At 40.3% G+C, this 20,763-nt stretch overlaps 1 protein-coding gene across 1 annotated transcript in view; it reads left to right on the forward strand.

Moving 5' to 3' along the window:
• The window catches only part of GRM8 (glutamate metabotropic receptor 8), a 1,893,470-nt gene that overhangs the window by 489,984 nt on the left and 1,382,723 nt on the right, over window positions 1-20,763 (forward strand). The gene's annotated exons all lie outside the window — the stretch shown is intronic.

Below are 20,763 nucleotides of genomic sequence, written 5' to 3' on the forward strand. Positions count from 1 at the left end.
GTACGCCCTATAAGACATACGGTATTTATTGATGTCTAGACATACTTTATGATATGAAAACACAATCCCCTATCTATGTATTTGAATATGCTTATTTATTTGTATATATATGTTTTATTTTACAAGGCTCGACCGTACATATAGACGCTGTTTCCCTTCTAGGATGACTGAAAGATTTACATAGGGTGTTGTGTGCTAGAATTAGTCGCTTAGGCAGGCTGATATCATCATCGAGGGCAAATTATTAACAAGTTCCGAGAGGTGGTACATCTGACTGTCGGTGCATCTCTCTTTGCCATCCTGAAGCTGTCCAGGGTGTGCTGACTCTGCCCATGGGATAGGCTAGAGATCTTTTGCCATAAAACCTGATCCATCTTAGCTGTTGTTGCTCTGCTGTTCTGCATTCTATGTTTGTGAGTGAGATTTTATCATGGTTCTTTTATTAATAAATGTTAAAAAATTGCTACACTACTGTATAAGCCTTATTGCAGTACTATTTGTTTCTGTGTTTATCCTGACATACAATTCTGTGTCATCTGTAAGTCAGAATTTTAGCCCATGATTTAAATTCTTATCCTGGAGGATGCCTTGTATTAAGAAAACGAATGAAAGAATTTTCAAGGGGGGGTACTGTAATTATTATCAAAAATTTATAAAAATATTTGGCTGTCATAAACAATTATATTTCATGCTAGGTCATAGATGCGTCCATTGATGCAAAACAGTAGCAGACCTGCCATCAGTACAGGCTCTCGCAAGTCATGTGACCCATCACATGAACTGGGAGTGGAAGAAGTTTCCTTTTCAAGTGGGCAGCCTTACTGATATCATGTCTGAAATAAGTGGAAAAAGGGGGTTCATTATCTTCTGCGTTCTGCACCATACTATGCCCCCCAAGCCTCCCAACAGCCTCTATCCAGCTGTGGATCCATTAGTGTCTCACAGTGCCCTCAGGTCCCAAAGTGTCCCCAACCTTCTATAGTGACCCCAACCTCTCACAGTGGCCTGCAGTGCAAACAATCTCCCCAATGACCTTAGGCTCCTGAGAGCAAACAACTGCAGTGCCCCGGAAACTCCTATAGTGATTTTTTTCAACCTTCCACAGTTCTGCCCATCCCCCTGCAGTACCCCTTATCTTCCACCCCACTCTCAAGCCTGCCGCAAGCAATCTATCCCCCCATAGTGCCCTAAACATTTAACAGTCTCTCCCAGTGTACCCCAGCCTCCCATGGTGCCCCTCAGCTCCTGCGGGGCACTCTATTTTCCTATAGTGACTTGCAAAGCCCCAAGCTCCTTGGAGAGACCCCCCAGCCCCCTCCAGAGTTACCCCCACTTCTATACATAGCCCTTATCCCCACAGGGTCACTATGTCTGCTACAAAGCCCCCTAACCCCCTGCGGAAACCCATTACCCCACAGTGACACCCAGCCCCATCCAGACCCTCCAACCCTTCCAACCCCATCCAGAGCCATTGGTGCACTTACATTACTCTATATTTTCCCTCCTACTGACACCAACATCAGGGCATCTTTTCCAGGCCTATGTGGCTGGGGAAGAAGAAGTTGAGCAGAGGAAAGACTTAAGCCTTGTACATACGATCGGATTTTCCGACAGGAAATGTGTGATGACAGGCTGTTGGTGGAAAATCTGACTGTGTGTATGCTCCATTGGACAATTGTTGTCGGATTTTCCACGGACAAATGTTGGCTAGAAGGTTTTAAAATTTTCCGCTGACAAATGTCTGTTGTTGGATTTTCACAAGTCCGTCGGACAAAAGTCCAAAATTCAAACACGCATGCTCGGAAGCAAGGATGAGCCAGAAGTGGTCAGTCTTGTAAACTAGCGTTCGTAATGGAGAATTAACATTCGCGACGTGGCAAATTATGAAATCTAGAAATGCAGTGCACAATTCTCTTCTTCTTTAACGGGATAATAATGAAGCTGCTTTGCTGGTGATACTGATGGAGTTATTGCAAACAAATTTTCAAAGGCTTTTTTTTTCTAGTGGACAAAAGTCCATGGTTTTGTTGGTCAACAATCCGATCGTGTGTACGAGGCTTAAGGGTTAGGCAGGAGGAGCAAGCTGTATCTCACATGGCTCTGAAAATGCTACTACTGACACTGCCACATATTACATTCAGAACACATACATGTACACATTGCTACATACAACATGTGTACTATACTCTCACTACTCACACATTACATGTGTAATACTTTGCTGTTTCACACTGCTACATACAAATGGTAGAATATACTTTGCTCACATGGTAAGTGCAGCATTTTTAATATTTTGACTACCTCTTTAATGCACATGCACATTCAATTTGCATCCATCTCTCTTGCTCTATATATTATAAAATGCAACATTGTGAAAGGAGAGATTATTGAAGGGAGGTATATTTTCACATTCCACAGTTGTATGTGAGAAACTAGGATTAATCCAGTTCAGGCTTTGGAATCAACCTGATGTTTGTTCTGGTCTGAGTTTTCACACCCACTTACCTCTATGTAGACTACAGATAAGACAAAAGGGAAGATCTAGGGCACAAACAGAGTTCTGGTCTCTACCTGTGAGAGCTGCAATTGACTCTGTAAAACTTGTTGGGTAGAGTTTGCTGAAAACAGTTATCTGTTTTGAGATGGCTGGGAAAAGCTCACCCCCAGTTAGAGAGAAAACTCTCGGGGGAATTCATAAAGAGTGTCTAAGAATTCTGCAGTGTCTTTACACTACAAATGGTGGTGCAGACAACAGATTAAGGTACCTGGGCATGCACTGTGTGGAGGGCAGAGGCTGATGAGGATTCACAGACATTATTTCCCCATCAGGTCCACTTGGGAGTGACAGCAGGCAATGTGTGGATCCTTAGCCAGCCAATAGACAGCCTTGTAGTGGCTAGAGAATCTGCCCACTGCCTTCTGTCAATCACAAGAAGAGAGTGAACCTGAAGGGTAACTAGTGTCTCAGCTTCCTCATCAAACTCCACTTCAGTTAAGCATTGTTAAGCAACCAGTGACAGCAAAAGTGTAGCAGTGGGAAATATAACATTCTGTTACACTACATACAGGAAAAGGCACTGTGCCTCTCTGTACACCAAATTAAAGTAGGTCTTAATTACCCAAAGTTTTGTTATCTGCAAACTGGAGGCATTTTTTTTTAAATTTGGTGCGTTAAATATTGGTAATCTTTATTAAAAAACCATCTTGTAATATTCCTGAAAAAAAAGTAACTCTAATACACTTCCAGCAATACTTTAATAATACTTGCAATTTACTGGCTTTAAAATTCAATGCTCTCTTAGGGGGAAATTTACTAACACTGATGCACATAGGAACTGGTGCAGCTGTGCATAATAGTTTCTAACTTAAGCTTGTTCAATTAAATTTTGACAATAACAACCAGTTCACACTGAGGCAGCACGACTTGCAGCGCGACTGCCTCAAGCGACCTGCACACGACAGCAGCGATGACTTGCAAAACGACTTCTATATAGAAGTCAATGCAAGTCGCCTCAAGTCGCCCCCAAAGTAGTACAGGAACCTTTTTCTAAGTTGGAGCGACTTGAGTCGCTCCTTTTAGAACGGTTACATTGTACAGAACGGAACGCGACTTGTCAGCCGGCTAAGTCGCCTGACAAGTCGTCCCAGTGTGAACCAACTCCTAAACCTAGAAACGGATTGGTTACTATGCACAGCTGTACCAGATTCTATGTTCTTCAGTGTTAGTACCCCCCCCCACCCCACCATAGTGTTCTGGGAGCTTTGTTTGTTCTAATTAAATGCTGTCCTTGGTTAACAATTTTACCTACTTACAGGGAAAACATTGTAATAATACAATTTTTCTGTTTTGCTAAACAGTGGAATTCCTTCAGCTTTTGTAGTCACTTACTATGTAGGATAAATACACATGTGCTCCCCCGACTACAGAAGCAGAACCAGCTTGCATAATATGCTCCATTTGCCCCCATTAAAATATGCTGTAAAAACAATCAAGCTTAGTTGTGCCAGGTTTGAACTTATTTTGGATTAAAAAAGTAGAAATATTAGATATGATTGTATCCTACAGTTGTGGACAAGGTAACTGATTCCTGGTGAGGAATTCCAGTCTGACATTTCCAGTCTACCATATTAGCACCCACACTGGTGCTTTCACAGTCAAGGGGAAATCCCATTCCAATAGAAGTGATTGGGAGCTGCAACTTCACTGCAAACACGCACACTGCAGTACATACTGATTTTGGCATAAAGATATTTACTGATTGCTTTGTATACTCTAAACTATTTGGCTCACTATAATTATAGCACTCTGAGCATCAGGGAGCATTTACTAAGCATCATGAAAGCATAATGTGTGCTGCCTAGCATCCATGGGAACAAAATATCAGATGTATTAATTACATTTGGCAAGGAAAGACTATGCATAAGATGCTAAGTATCAAAATGAAGTTAGTTGCTTTATCACTAAATCCCACAAGAGAAAAACACATTATACAAACCCTTAGAAATAATCTCTTTTCTTTTTTAACAAATTACTTCTAGAATATGATCCGATCTTCAATTAAGGCTTAGTAGTAAATAAAAACTGATTTATTTAACAAACACTAGCACAGCATTTTACACAATTACATCTTAAATAGAGGATTAGTGGAGTCAATTGTTCTAATCAATTCAGGTGTATCAGGTGTTGTGAAAAAAATCACACAGTTCTGGGGGGTACTTTTTTTTCAAAACCCCAGTTTTGTTGAAGTGCAGTATGTCTTGATCAAAAAAGATTTCAGTCAATCCCAGAAGAGTAGTTTACATTTTTTTTGTACTTTTACATTTATACATTTTTAGCAAGAACAATATAGTCAACTTAAGCAGTTTTAAAGCTGAGAATTACCATGATAATAGCTGTGATGTCAATGCTTGTATTCTGACACTGCATCTTTACCCGGGCACCTGGAGATGGTAGTATTGACTTCAGTATAGCCACTATAAACAAGCTACAATTCTGTAATGCTATGGGAGATATGAAGCAATCATGGGCATGAATGAGGGGGCAGTGGGAAGGATCTTGGGAAGGTTTTAGAGCAACCTTTCTGTCCATAAAATAAAGCTAAACTGGTGAGGGTAAAAGGCTGGACGTCTGGGACTGTTTAGTGTACTATTTCAGATACAATAGCTACACATATTGCACAGTGGCTGGACAGTATGTAAGCAGTTTGGCAAGGCTGAAAAGTAAGAGGTAGCGAAAAGGCAGGTTTTATCTTGAAATAAACAGTATATTATCTGAAGAAAACTAGCCACACATACTGAACTGTGGCTAAACAGTGTGTAAGCTTGGTTAGCTTGTAATATAAAAGTATATTTCCCAACCTGTGAACTTGACAAAGAATGACATAATGGAATAAGATATATGGCAATTGTAGCACACCAGAGCACAAAGTAGACGTGATGATCATATAGTTGTGATTTAAAAGGTTGTGGTCAAATAATAATGGAGACAAGTGTACATGTACATTAATGCACCAGATTGCACAGATGTGAATAGGACTTTACTGTGATATTCTATCTATTCTATATAGCAAGCAAGTCAATGCTGTAATCCAACTTTTTTGTCCCTTTCGCCTTCAAATTTCTGCCTCCTCAGTAGTAGTATGCTCTAAGTTTGCAACTTTGGTGGTGACTTGTAAGGCAGGGTTATGTTCCTCTGCTGAGAGAACATGAAAATAATGATGTTTGTTCTGCTCTCAGATTATGCAGTCACCCAGTACACAATGAGTGTGCAGGGCAGATTGCTAGTCAACTCTACAGTGCTGCATTGCCTGTGGTTGGCTTACTGTATTGTAATTTTTCCCACTGAAGCCAAGAATGGGGGTCAAAGAGAGCCCCAAACTCCAAGAGACACAACTCTGCCTAATGAAGTGGGTGTTGTTATGATGGCAGGAAACTGCTTGGAGGTAAGTACCAGGATAGGTAGCAGAAGCTGGTAATGGTGGCATGCCAGGAAAGGTGGCAGAAGTTGGTAATGCTATAAATGTGTATACAGGCCGTGCTGCCAAAAATGTGAATCAAAATGACTAAATTGTTTGCCACATGTAAAAGTGCACAAAATGAATAAATAAACAACACCAGAAACTACAACTAATGTCCAATATATCAACAGGTCCCATTCAAATAATAGTTGCTTAACCACTTACGGACCGCCCGCCATCATTATACGGCGGCACTTTGAAGTGGAATATCGTTGTTACATAGTTACATAGTTACATAGTAGGTGAGGTTGAAAAAAGACACAAGTCCATCAAATCCAACCTATGTGTGTGATTATGTGTCAGTATTGCATTGTATATCCCTGTATGTTGTGGTCATTCAGGTGCTTATCTAATAGTTTCTTGAAGCTATCAATGCTCCCCGCTGAGACCACCGCCGTAGGAAGGGAATTCCACATCCTTGCCGCTCTTACAGTAAAGAACCCTCTACGTAGTTTAAGGTTAAACCTCTTTTCTTCTAATTTTAATGAGTGGCCACGAGTCTTGGTAAACTCTCTTCTGCGAAAAAGTTTTATCCCTATTGTGGGGTCACCAGTCTTTGTAAATTGAAATCATATCCCCTCTCAAGCGTCTCTTCTCCAGAGAGAATAAGTTCAGTGCTCGCAACCTTTCCTCATAACTAAGATCCTCCAGACCCTTTATTAGCTTTGTTGCCCTTCTTTGTACTTGCTCCATTTCCAGTACATCCTTCCTGAGGACTGGTGCCCAGAACTGGACCGCATACTCTAGGTGCGGCCGGACCAGAGTCTTGTAGAGCGGGAGAATTATCGTTTTATCTCTGGAGTTGATCCCCTTTTAATGCATGCCAATATTCTGTTTGCTTTGTTAGCAGCAGCTTGGCATTGCCTGCCATTGCTCAGCCTATCAACTACTAGGACCCCAAGGTCCTTTTCCATCCTAGATTCCCCCAGAGGTTCTCCCCCCAGTGTATAGATTGCATTCATATTTTTGCCACCCAAATGCATTATTTTACATTTTCCTACATTGAACCTCATTTGCCATGTAGTCGCCCACCCCATTAATTTGTTCAGGTCTTTTTGCAAGGTTTCCACGTCCTGCGGAGAAGTTATTGCCCTGCTTAGCTTAGTATCGTCTGCAAATACAGAGATTGAACTGTTTATCCCATCCTCCAGATCGTTTATGAACAAATTAAATAGGATTGGTCCCAGCACAGAACCCTGGGGAACCCCACCACCCCTGACCATTCTGAGTACTCCCCATTTATCACCACCCTCTGAACTCGCCCTTGTAGCCAGTTTTCAATCCATGTACTCACCCTATGGTTCATGCCAACGGACCTTATTTTGTACAGTAAACGTTTATGGGGAACTGTGTCAAATGCTTTTGCAAAATCCAGATACACCACGTCTACAGGCCTTCCTTTATCTAGATGGCAACTCACCTCCTCATAGAAGGTTAATAGATTGGTTTGGCAAGAACGATTCTTCATGAATCCATGCTGATTACTGCTAATTATATCGTTCGTATTACTAAAATCCTGTATATAGTCCCTTACCATCCCCTCCAAGAGTTTACATACTATCGATGTTAGGCTAACTGGTCTGTAATTCCCAGGGATGTATTTTGGGCCCTTTTTAAATATAGGTGCTACATTGGCTTTTCTCCAATCAGCTGGTACCATTCCAGTCAGTAGACTATCTGTAAAAATTAGGAACAACGGTCTGACAATCACTTGACTGAGTTCCCTAAGTACCCTCGGATGCAAGCCATCTGGTCCCGGTGATTTATTAATGTTAAGTTTCTCAAGTCTAATTTTAATTCCATCCTCTGTTAACCATGGAGGTGCTTCCTGTGTTGTGTCATGAGGATAAACACTGCAGTTTTGGTTACTGAAGCCCCCCGATTCACTCGTGAAGACTGAGGAGAAGAATAAATTCAATACCTTCGCCATCTCCCCATCCTTTGTAACCAGATGTCCTTCCTCATTCTTTATGGGGCCAATATGGTCTGTCCTCCCTTTTTTACTGTTTACATACTTAAAGAATTTCTTGGGATTTTTTTTGCTCTCCTCCGCTATGTGTCTTTCATGTTCTATCTTAGCTGTCCTAATTGCACCTTTACATTTCCTTTTGCATTCTTTATAAAGTCTGAATGCTGAGGATGATCCCTCAACCTTGTATTTTTTGAAGGCCTTCTCCTTTGCTTTTATATGCATTTTTACATTGGAGTTAAGCCATCCAGGACTTTTGTTCACTCTTTTAAATTTATTACCCAATGGGATACATTGGCTAATGCCCTTATTTAATATGCTCTTAAAGCAAACCCATCTCTCCTCCGTATTCTTTGTTCCTAATATTTTATCCCAGTTTATGCCTTTTAACAAGGTTTGTAGTTTAGGGAAGTTGGCTCTTTTGAAATTCAGTGTCCTTGTATTCCCTTTATGTTTCCTATTTGTGTGATTTATACTGAAACTAATTGACCTGTGATCGCTGTTACCTAAATTTCCCCGCATTTCCACATCTGTGATCAGGTCTGTATTGTTGGTAATCAGTAGATCCAGTAATGTTTTATTTCTAGTTGGTGCGTCTACCATCTGACCCATAAAATTGTCCTGCAAGACATTAAGGAACTGGCGAGCCTTAAATGAATGCGCGGTTCCCTCCGCCCAGTCTATGTGTGGATAATTAAAATCCCCCATTATGATAACACTTCCCATCCTTGCTGCTACTCCAATTTGTGATAGGAGATCCGTCTCCACTTCCTCCCTCAGGTTAGGAGGCCTATAGCATACTCCCAGTATTATTTTCCCCATAGCTTTATCCCTTTGGAGCTCTACCCATAAGGATTCCACCTCCTCTCTAGCTCCCTCAGTGATGTCATCTCTCACATTCACTTGTACATTATTCTTGATATATAGGCATACCCCTCCCCCTTTTTTACCCTCTCTATCCTTGCGGTATAGGGTATACCCTTGAATGTTTGCCAGCCAATCATGAGAGCTGTTGAACCAGGTCTCTGAAATTCCCACAAAATCCAAATCCTCCTCGTACAACAGTATCTCTAGTTCACCCATCTTGTCCGCCATGCTCCTGGCATTGGTGAACATGCCACATAGTTTAGACCGGTCGCATATTGTCTTCGTATTGGGTGTTTCGAGATTGCAACTAGGACCTGCTACTATACTCACCTTGTGTTTTTGTGCTTTGGTTAACCTACCACTAATGCCCCCAATACTACCCTCTGGAATATCTTCCGCACTGGCTATCTCTGCCTCTGGACCCTCCCCCCCATCGCTTAGTTTAAAAACCCCTCTAACTTTTTGGCCATCTTCCTTCCCAGCAGATCTGCAACCTCCTCATTTAGGTGCAGTCCGTCCCTTCTATAGTACCGGTTACCGACTGAGAAGTCGGCCCAGACCTCCAGGAACCCAAACCCCTCCTTACTACACCAGCTCTTCAGCCACTTGTTTACTTCCCTAATCTCCCTCTTCCTTTCTCGTGTGGCCCGATGTACCGGTAGTATTCCTGAGAATACTACCTTGGAGGTCCTTTTCCTCAATTTAGCTCCTAAATCCCTAAAATCGTTCTTTAGGACACTCCATCTGCCTCTGACTTTGTCATTGGTGCCAACATGCACCATGACAGCCGGGTCTTCCCCAGCCCCTCCCAGTAATCTGTCCACAAGATCCGTGATGTGCCGAACCCGAGCGTCCGGTAGGCAACATACTGTTCGGTGCTTCAGGTCTTGGTTACAGATTGCCCTCTCTGTCCTTCTAAGAATTGAGTCCCCTACCACCAGAATCTGTCTTTCCTTTCCCTTGGTATGCCCCCACTCTCACTGGAGGAGTTCTTCCCCCGGCAACTAGGAGAGTCCCTCAGCTCCAGCAGTGCTGGTCCCTGACTGGTTTCACCAATGTCACTCAAAGTAGCATACTTATTGGGATGCTCCAGTCCTGGATCGGCCTCCCTGGCACTTCCCCCTGACTGTCCCCCATCTACTCTTTGCTAGTGCCAGCACCTCTTTGTCTCCACCCGCCTCTGTGCTGGCCCCTGCCGGCACCTGCCGTGTACGTTCCTGGCTCTCCTTTAGTATGGAGGGGCTTCTCAGTGCTGACAGTTGCTTCCCCAGATTCAGAACCTGGGCTTCCAGGGAAACAATGTGCTTACATTTTGCACAGCAGTATTCGCCCTCGATCGGATGATCAAGGAACGCATACATGCGGCAAGATGTACAAAGAGTCGCCTCTCCACACCCGCCGGGCATCGTACCTATTAAATTTAGTGAGGATTGGGGATTTTACCCTGTCCAAATTACCTAACAGCTAGCTTCCTGGCACTAATACTCAAGACAATACACAGGTACACAACAAGACAATACACAGGTACACAAGACAATACACAGGTACTCACAGACCTACGTGCAATCGCAGAACAGTCGCAGACCTATGTACACTCGCAATACTCAAGTATACAATACACAAGTACTAACGATCCACACACACTACTCAGACAACACTCATGTACTCACACTACACAGGTACTATGACCCCTGTTATAATCTCCTGTTTTAAACTCTGGTTTTTAACTCACCACTTAGAAAAGTTCCACTTGGTTTAAGTTCCAGCAATCTCCCAATGAGCAGGCTCAGGATGAGTCCTACACACAGTTATATAGACTGCGGGCACCTGTGAGCAATTACCCCCTCCCCCTAATTAATAGCCTGAAGGAACCAAAGAAGAAAAAAAAAAAAGCTATTTAAAAAGTGACAGAAAAAGCTAATTGAAAAGCTAAAAGGAAAAGCCCGAAAAATGCTACCCAGCAAACAAAAAGTAAAACTTGTTCACTCTCCCTCTGGTTTTTAACTCACCACTTAGAAAAGTTCCACTTGGTTTAAGTTCCAGCAATCTCCCAATGAGCAGGCTCAGGATGAGTCCTACACACAGTTATATAGACTGCAGCTAGCTGCCATAACCCCAGTATTCACTTCTTCAGTGGGTGGTCCACTTTCAGATAAAAGTGGTCTCAGCGGTACTTTTATCTGCGGCTAGAGAGGGCCCCCCTCCCGCTGCACTCCGGTGCCCTCGGCCACTTACTGGAGCGGTCGGCAGCGGTGGAGGTGATCGGGTCCTGTCCCCTCTGTGGTATGGAGCTGAGTGAGGGGAAGATGGTCCCCGACAGGCTCCATACTATTGCAGGGCGGAAGCCACGTCAAAACGTCACTTCCGCCCAAAAAGGGACTTTTTTAAAAAAAAATTTCAAACAACATTTTTATTTTATTGCATTTTAGTGTCAATATGAGATCTGAGGTCTTTTTGACCTCAGAACTCATATTTAGGAGGTCCTGTCATGCTTTTTTTTCTATTACAAGGGATGTTTACATTCCTTGTAATAGGAATAAAATTGACACAATTTTTTTTTAAAGAACAGTGTAAAAATAAAAAATAAAAAATAAAATAAATAAGAAAAAATAATAATTTTTTTAAACGCACCCCCTCCCTCCGAGCTTGCATGCAGAAGCGAATGCATACGTGAGTCGCGCCCGCATATGAAAAACCACGTTTAAACCACACATGTGAGGTATCACCGCGATCGTTAGTGTAAGAGCAATAATTATAGCCCTAGACCTCCCCTGTAACTCAAAACATGCAACCTGTAGAATTTTTTAAATGTCACATATGGAGATTTTTAAGGATAAAAGTTTGTCGCCATTCCACAAGCGGACGCAATTTCGGAGAGTAACATGTTGGGTATCGATTTACTCTGCGTAACATCATCTTTCACAATATAAAGAAAAATTGGGCCAACTTTACTGATGTCTTATTTTTTTATTAAAAAAAGTGTATTTTTTCCAAAAAAAGTGTGCTTGTAAGACTGCTGCACAAATATGCTGTGACAGAAAGTATTGAAATGACCGCCATTTTATTCTCTAGGGTGTTATAAAAAAATATATAATGTTTGGGGGGTCTAAGTAATTTTTTAGCAAAAAAAATGATTTTAACTTGTAAACAACAAGTTTGAAAAACAGGCCCGGTCTTAAAATGGTTAAAAAACAAAAGGTAGGTGGACAGGTGCTGCTGCCATTAGTAACAGATAAATACGTGACCACATTCAGGTGCTCCAGGTGACCCCACATGGATACATACTCACCACAATGGACCGACCTTCTATTACTAGATAGGTCACATTGCACTTCTTTTTGGTTGGACTCATTGTGTATCTTGTGACCAACTTGACCATTCACATGTACCAGGATGTGATTCCTTTCAATGCCATACACCACCACTCAAAAAACCGTATCAGGAAAAAAGGTTAATTGCATAAAGCAGCTGACATTATTATACCATGTAAAATCCTACAATTACACTGCACTCACATGTATGTGTACCTATGGACCGGCACCAGGTACATACAGCAATTTTGGTAAAGATGGTCACTGACGCTCCGAGACTGGAAGCCAACTTGCACTCTAGAGATAGGATATGATGTCACTGGAAGTGGAAGTGGCCACTACAGGTAATGATGAAAAGGTAGAAGAGATGGCAGATGCTGTTAATGATGACAGGCCATGAGGGGTGACAGAAGCTGGTAATGGGAGCAGGTACCATTTTTATTTGGATCTGATGACACTGAAATATGTAGTTAGTAACATCGGCATCACAGTTTTGTAATCATCCGTATTCCAGGACTGGTTCATTTATATGAAAGTGAACCATATTCACAATATTTAGCTATTAGCATAGATCTTCATAAAATATTTGATTTGCATGCAGATATGGCTAATATACTGTGGGAGATCAAAATTTTACTTCAATTTTGGTAAAAAATAATAAATTTTTGTCAGCGATAAAAAGTCAATGGTATTGCGTATGGGGGTGTGTGACCTGTGAAAGGCATGAATGGGAAACTGAGCCTTCAGTAGTCCAGTAAAAAATGTGTCTTAGATGCATGATAATACGACTAAGTTTGAGGGGCCTATATAGAAGAAGAGTTTTGAAATTTATGAGACTAGAAAAAGTTACAAAAACTTTACTAAATAATTGAGCATCCATTTCTCCACAGTCAGAATAGAAATATGCTCCTTGTTACTTTCCCTTGGAGTGCCAAAGTCAGTGCAAGTACACACCAAGATTGATCAAAAGGTGATGAATGTTACAATGTCAGCTACAAATGTACAGGCATTGTTATACATGTTATACTTTTGTGACGCCACTGAGAAAAACACTGAACAAAAGTAGTACTCACTGGAAGTTGTCACAGAAAAAAATCCTAGAAAAATAATCATTGCTCTTGCTATTTGTCTTTTTGAATTCCACAGCATCTACTAGAATAACATTCTATAGACGGAAGGGAAAAAAGATAACATTTTTGGTATATGTGAACAATGTCATATTTGAAAATATATCAAAGAGATAGACAATAAAAATAAAATACTGCACGAAAAACTTAATCTCAACTTTAAAGCATGGTGTATGATGGTGTAGGACAGTTTTACTGTTTTCTGATTGTGATCTATAGATCAAAAGAATTTCCGTCATGTATAAGGACATATTCCACAACAGAAGAGCAAATTAACAACACAGTGAAGTTGATTATTTTAAAGACTGTAACTTTAGCAAGCATAAAGTGACACTAAAACTCATGTTTAAAAAATATATTCTATTCATGTATGTATTATGAAATCTTCACTGCACCTAAGAACCACAAACCAAAAACACTATTTAATTCATTTTTAATATTCAAAGCAAATTCCGCCATCCATCCATATTTCCATGCTTTATTTTGTTGGGAAATCACTTTGAAAAACACCCCCTAGCATTTCTGGCCGTGGCCATCTTGAGTAAGGGCAAATGATTCATGAATCATTCACTTCTTGGAATCCACTTAGCTCATGTATGCATGCAGGAGAATGTGCTTAGCTAAGAAAACCCCTCCTCCCCTCTTGAAGACACTCCTGGGATGTATGACATCATTTGCCTAGGCAAAAAAGAACAAAACAGGAAGTAACTGAAAAAATGTAAAAAAAAAGTTTAAAACAAGAAAATATGATATACTTTCCTATCTATTTACTAATGCTAGCAGCATGAGGATTACAAATAATCAATGTTGATTGGGGGAGTGAAGTTACACTTTAACTCAGAAAAGTATTTTCTATTGCTCTCAGCCTCCTTCAAGTCTCCAAATTTCTTTTCTTTTTTCTTTTTTGCTGTGATCTTTATTTTTTTGTAGGAGGGTGGCTACTTTCAATCTTCATACACTCAATTTATGTAGTTGCATAGTCAACCTTTCTTGCTTGCCCCCAAGATGGACTAGGAACTATAGACTATAGAATTTGTAATGTGCACAGAGCAGTGCACATTATTGTAAGTAATGTGCAATGCTTGCTCCAAACAAATGGAACAGTGGGGGTTGGGGGGTGGTAGGTTCACTATCTCACAGAGAACATTACAAGGAGGTAGAAAAACTACAGTAAGAAATTATTTAATGAAAAATGGATTTCAGGACCATTAAGTCGTGGATGAGCATAGATTAATTTTGGAAAATAAGGATATCATTTAGTGTCACTTTAATGTTTACTTTGCAAAGTGAATGTTCAGTTATCCTATTACATTAGGTGAACCTGTGTTTGTGTCAATCATTCAATAGTTTTTTTTTTTATTTCCATTGCACATGATTGGGTATTAGAGTGAACAAACCTTCACCGTATTTGTGAAGCTAATTGAACACTCACTTATTAGTTACATACACTTCCTAAACAATCTATCCCTTTAGTAAATTAACACCAGTAGCTTAAACTAAAAAAAAAAAAACACTCGGATGAGTTCATAGCCCATAATGAAGGTTCCACTACTTGATAAACATAAACACTCACATAGTTTTCCTAGTTTTCCTAGTTTTCCTATGTTTTCCTTTTTTTAAACAATGCATTCGGTAAAAGTGTAGTTAAATAAAATGTTTATTAAATAGCTTTATTAAATATATATATATATATATATATATATATATATATACACAATAATAATTTTTTTCTGTATATACACACGGGCCATTCTAACACATGAATGAATATGCATTGATCTAAACCATTCCATTGTAGCTCTGGCTGTATGTTTAGGGTCGTTGTCCTGCTGGAAGGTGAACCTCTGCCCAAGTCTCAAGTCTTTTGCAGACTCTAACAGATTTTCTTCTATGATTTCCCTGTATTTGGCTCCATCCATCTTCCCATCAACTCTGACCAGCTTCCCTGTCCCTGCTGAAAAAAAGCATCCCCACAACATGATGCTGCCACCACCATGTTTCACGGTGGGGATGATGTATTCAGGGTGATGTGCAGTGTTAGTTTTCCCCCACACATATAGTTTTGCTTTCAGGCCAAAAAGTTCAATTTTGGTCTCATCTGACCTTCTTCCACATGTTTGCTGTGTCCCTCACATGGCTTCTCACAAACTGCAAAAACTTCTTATGGCTTTCTTTCCACAATGGCTTTCTTCTTGCCACTCTTTGCATAACGACCATATTTGTGGAGTGCAGGACTCATTTTTTTTTCAACCTGAGCTATGGATTTCTGCAGCTTCTCCAGAGTTACTGGCTGTCTCTTGGCTGCTTCTCTGATGAATGCTCTCCTTGCCTGTCAGTTTAGGTGGATGGCAATGTATTGGTAGGTTTGCAGTTGTGCCATGCTCTTTCCATTTTCAGATGATAGATTGAACAGTGCCCCATGAGATGTTCAAAGTTTGGGATATTTTTTTTATAACCTAAGCCTGCTTTAAATTTCTCCACAACTTTATCCCTGATCTGTGTGGTGTGTTCCTTGGCCTTCATGCTGCTGTTTGTTCACTAAGGCTCTCTAACAAATCTCAGAGGGCTTCACGGAACAGCTATATTTATACTGGGATTAAATAACACACAGGTGGACTCTATTTACCAATTATGTGACTTCTGGAGGCAATTGATTCCACTATATTTTAGTTAGGGGTATCAGAGTAAAGGGGGCTGAATACAAATGCATGCCACACTTTTCACATATTTATTTGTAGAAAATGTTGAAAACCATTTATCATTTTCCTTCCACTTCACAATTATGTGCCACTTTGTGTTGGTCTATCACATAAAATCCCAATAAAATACATACATTTTTGGTTGTAACATGACAAAATGTGGAAAATGTCAAGGGGTATGAATACTTTTTCAAGGCACTGTGTGTGCGTGTATATATATATATATATATATATATATATATATATATATATATATATATATATATATTAATATGTATTTATTAAGTATATTTATTATTAATTGTACCTAATATTTATTAATTTGACCCATTGGCAAAAGATGACAGTTAGAAGGTTTTTCAGAGGCACAATAGTAATTAAGTGATCATCCTCTAGAATCCTTCCCATCCATCCATCCATTCTCAACTATATTTGTGTGTAAATGGATAAAAAGGAGCTGCGCTCAAAACACAAGTAAATATAATAAGAAATATAATACAAATTGTGAAAAATAAAAGTGAAAAATAAACTGAATCAGTCCGTAAATGCTAAATCAATAGTCCATAAATTGATCAAGTAACCACCACAGTGACTTCACACCAATAAAAAGTGCCCGACCACCTTACGAATTGCCTGCTTACTAAACGGCAGGAGGCAAGAAACAATCGACTGTAAACCAGCCATGGCCTTTATCTTCCAAGGACAGCTGCTAGACTGACACAGGACCGTCCCTAGTCACAGGTCTGATGGTAACAACCCCCTAGGCGTCCACTGGATCGAAGATATAATGGACTGTACTCCAGGGAATGCTCAAAGAAGGGAGAAACTGACCATAGCGTAATACTACATATCATTTTTTTATAAAAGAATGTATTGCACTTACATAGATAAAAACTTATAGACCAAATGCCAGCCGGCAAACATAAAATCCTGTCCTCCTCACAGACAGCGTGGTGACGTCAATGCGTGCCCTCCCAGACGTGTTTCTTCATAGGTAACGTTTTCAATGGGGGTCGGGCGACGCAGTGACACACCACCATAAATAGGACCAAGCCTCGTTCTGAGACGTAAGAGTCAGGCAGCAAGCGCCATTTTGTTTATGGGCATCACCCATTCGTATGCGGCGAACATGTAACAGGCTGCCCGACCAGGCCACTCTGAGACACGAACCTTAAACCGCAAATGCCATTTTTGTTCTGGGCATCTACCCATTCCACAATTGTGATGTTAGGCATTGGATGCCCAATATTTATATGGTGATCATGGCCTGATGTTTGGTGAGAAGTCTAATATGGGTTCGCCGTTGTGGAATGGGTAGATGCCCACAACCAAAATGGCCTTTGCGGTTTAAGGTTCATGTCTCAGAATGGCCTGGTCGGGCAGCCTGTTGCATGTTCGCCGCGTACGAATAGGTGATGCCCATAAACAAAATGGCACTTGCTGCCTGGCACTTACATCTCAGAATGAGGCTTGGTCCTATTTATGGTGGTGTGTAACTGCGTCACCTGACCCCCATTGAAAATGTCACCTATGAGGAAACGCGTCTGGGAGGGCATGCATTGACGTCATCACGCTGTCTGTGAGGAGGACGGGCTTTTATGTTTGCCAGCCGACATTTGGTCTATACGTTTTTATCTATGTAAGTGCAATACATTCTTATATAAATAAATGATATGCAGTATTACGCTATAGTCAGTTTCTCCCTTCTTTAAGCATTCCCCAGAGTACAGTCCATTATATCTTCAATCCAGTGGGAGGCCTAGGGGGTTGTTACCATCAGACCTATGACTAGGGGCAGTCCCGTGTCTGTCCAGCAGCTGTCCTTGGAAGATAAAGGCTGTGGCTGGGTTACAGTCGATTGCTTCTTGCCTCCTGCCGTTCAGTAAGCAGGTAATTCGTAAGGTGGTCGGGCACTTTTTATTGGTGTGAAGTCACTGTGGTGGTTACTTGATCAATTTATGGGCTATTGATTTAGCATTTACGGACTGATTCACTGTTTATTTTCACTTTTATTTTTCACAATTTGTATTATATTTCTTATTATATTTACTTGTGGTTTGAGTGCAGCTCCTTTTTATCCATTTATCTATTTGTGTTATCCCACTATTGAGTTGCTGCTTTGATCTACAGTGGGGACGGAAAGTATTCAGACCCCCTTAAATTTTTCACTCTTTTTTATATTGCAGCCATTTGCTAAAATCATTTAATTCATTTTTTTCCTCATTAATGTACACACAGCATCCCATATTGACAGAAAAAGAAAAACTGAAATATCACATGGTCCTAAGTATTCAGACCCTTTGCTCAGTATTTAGTAGAAGCACCCTTTTGATCTAATACAGCCATGAGTCTTTTTGGGAAAGATGCAATAAGTTTTTCACACCTGGATTTGGGGATCCTCTGCCATTCCTCCTTGCAGATCCTCTCCAGTTCTGTCAGGTTGGATGGTAAACGTTGGTGGACAGCCCTTTTTAGGTCTCTCCAGAGATGCTCAATTGGGTTTAAGCCAGGGCTCTGGCTGGGCCATTCAAGAACAGTCACAGAGTTGTTGTGAAGCCACTATTTTAGCTGTGTGCTTAGGGTCATTGTCTTGTTGGAAGGTAAACCTTCGGCCCAGTCTGAGGTCCTGAGCACTCTGGAGAAGGTTTTCATCCAGGATATCACTGTACTTCATCTTTCCCTCGATTGCAACCAGTTGTCGTGTCCCTGCAGCTGAAAAACACCCCCACAGCATGATGCTGCCACCACCATGCTTCACTGTTAGGACTGTATTGGACAGGTGATGAGCAGTGCCTGGTTTTCTCCACACATACCACATAGAATTAAGGCCAAAAAGTTCTATCTTGGTCTTATCAGACCAGAGAATCTTATTTCTCACCATCTTGGAGTCCTTCAGGTGTTTTTTAGCAAACTCCATGCAGGCTTTCATGAGTCTTGCACTAAGTTAAAACTTCCGTTGGGCCACTCTGCCATAAAGCCCTGACTGATGGAGGGCTGCAGTGATGGTTGACTTTCTATAACTTTCTCCCATCTCCCGACTGCATCTCTGGAGCTCAGCCACAGTGATCTTTGGGTTCTTCTTTACCTCTCTCAGCAAGGCTCTTCTCCCCCGATAGCTCAGTTTGGCCGGACGGCCAGCTCTAGGAAGGGTTCTGGTCATCCCAAATGTCTTCCATTTAAGGATTATGGAGGCCACTGTGCTCTTAGGAACTTAAGTGCAGTAGAAATTTTTTTGTAACCTTGGCCAGATCTGTGCCTTGCCACAATTCTGTCTCTGAGCTCTTCAGGCAGTTCCTTTGACCTCATGATTCCCATTTGCTCTGACATGCACTGTAAGGTCTTACATAGATAGGTGTGTGGCTTTCCAAATCAAGTCCAATCGGTATAATTAAACACAGCTGGACTCAAATGAAGGTGTAGAACCATCTCAAGGATGATCAGAAGAAATGGACAGCACCTGGGTTAAATATATGAGTGTCACAGCAAAGGGTCTGAATACTTAGGACCATGTGATATTTCAGTTTTTCTTTTTTAATAAATCTGCAAAAATGTCAACAAATCTGTGTTTTTCTGTCAATATGGGGTGCTGTGTGCACATTAATGAGGAAAAAAAATGAACTTAAATGATTTTAGCAAATGGTTGCAATATAACAAAGAGTGAAAAGGGGTTTGAATACTTTCTGTCCCCACTGTATATTCTCTTAGTCTAGCGCGTTTTTTTTTTTATTTCTATGCTATATTTGTGGGTACCTTTTGGATGAGAATCGAATTCTAATATAGAAACCATTACAAATCTAGATCAATCCTAATATTTTTATTCACTTAAAGCTGTTTTTTTGTCTTAGATTGTGCTAATACACATGTGAAAGGTATTTTTATAACCATGTTTTAGTTTTTAAAGAAGTTTTTAAAGAATTCAGGATTGATTAAAATTTTTAAATAATGCAATAAATTAAAATCGTATAACAACAAAGACACAATAGTGTACAATAAAACAGTCTCACCTGTTATTAGTAAACAAAATGATCTGTGTATCTGTACATAAAAAGTCTGTTGCGATAATAAAGTCCAGCCTCTGTGCCAAACAGCATTAGGACAAAATACTCTTGACAAAGTCCCAGGTAGACAAAAAGCATTGAGCAGGGAAATGATATCATCGCACTGGATGCCAACTGAAATGTTGAGTTTAAATAGGTTGAGCTTTTAGGTTAGAGCACTTTATATTTTTCACTGCTCTTTTTATTTAGTTTTATGTCCAACAGTATTAGTAACCAATCTCCCTCTTCTCAACATGAATAGCTAATTTATTTCTGACCCAAGAGGAAGCTGGACCAGTTTCTTAAAAAATGTGTGTATACCATTAGCTGTGAGAATTTTGTATTCTATTCAGCTTTTCTTTAAAAGAATAATTGTGTCTTCATTTAGTTTTTTCTTTTTTTATAGTTTTTTTTTATTTGCATAATATTGTTTACTTTTTGTTTACATTACTTTACTTCAAGCACTGAACGTACAATGTAAATTTTTACTTGTACCCAACTTATGTTTTCATTTTCCCTTTTTCCTTTCTACTTTTTTCCTCACACACACATAAAGCTTTGAATACTTACAGACAATCCATTGCCTGTTATGATAAATCACCTGAAAGCAGCCTTGTGTGAAAAGCTTTCTCAAGAGCTTGACGATTTCAGAATAAGAATGCTATGCGAAGACAATTATGCACAGACAGATATTTGTGAAAAAGCCACACAATAACTGCATTGTATTTATCTTTTA

Source organism: Aquarana catesbeiana, linkage group LG03, assembly GCF_042186555.1.
Source record: "Aquarana catesbeiana isolate 2022-GZ linkage group LG03, ASM4218655v1, whole genome shotgun sequence".
In the NCBI taxonomy this organism is placed as follows: domain Eukaryota; kingdom Metazoa; phylum Chordata; class Amphibia; order Anura; family Ranidae; genus Aquarana; species Aquarana catesbeiana.